Source organism: Penaeus monodon, chromosome 33 (assembly GCF_015228065.2).
Source record: "Penaeus monodon isolate SGIC_2016 chromosome 33, NSTDA_Pmon_1, whole genome shotgun sequence".
Lineage (NCBI taxonomy): Eukaryota > Metazoa > Arthropoda > Malacostraca > Decapoda > Penaeidae > Penaeus > Penaeus monodon.
This window is the reverse complement of record NC_051418.1, coordinates 31,825,666-31,826,015: the sequence shown is the minus strand read 5'-3', so window position 1 is coordinate 31,826,015 and position 350 is coordinate 31,825,666. Positions and strand designations below refer to the sequence as shown.

Sequence of the window (350 nt, the reverse complement as noted above, 5' to 3'; positions counted from 1 at the left end):
TCTCTGGGATAAATCAAAGACGGTCCTCATGCTCTTCTATATATTTCTTGTTGACACGGAGCCGCGAGGAGAAGCGCCGCGCCAGACAATTACCAACCGCGGTGCCCTGCGTCGTCGTACCCGCCGTCGTACCCATGGTCTCGGTCGCCGTCGTACCCGTCGTGCCCGTCGTCACCGTCGTACCCGCCGTCGTCGTCGTGCCCGCCGTACGACTTCCACGCAGCGGCGAAGCACACCTGCATCACCGCCATCAGAGCGAGCACGAGCAGAGCGCGGAGACTCACCTGCGGTAAAGGTGGGAGGAGGAGGAGGACGGTGATAATGATAAGGAGAGGAAGAATAGTGAAAAG

The 350-nt window shown here is 60.0% G+C and overlaps 1 long non-coding RNA gene across 1 annotated transcript in view; it reads right to left on the bottom strand.

Moving 5' to 3' along the window:
- Window positions 1-25: 25 nt before the first annotated feature.
- LOC119593919 overlaps window positions 26-350 on the bottom strand; it is a 714-nt gene continuing 389 nt past the window's right edge. The window contains exon 2 of the long non-coding RNA XR_005230577.1: window positions 26-284. This is a non-coding gene — a long non-coding RNA (uncharacterized LOC119593919). The remainder of the gene's footprint in view (window positions 285-350) is intronic.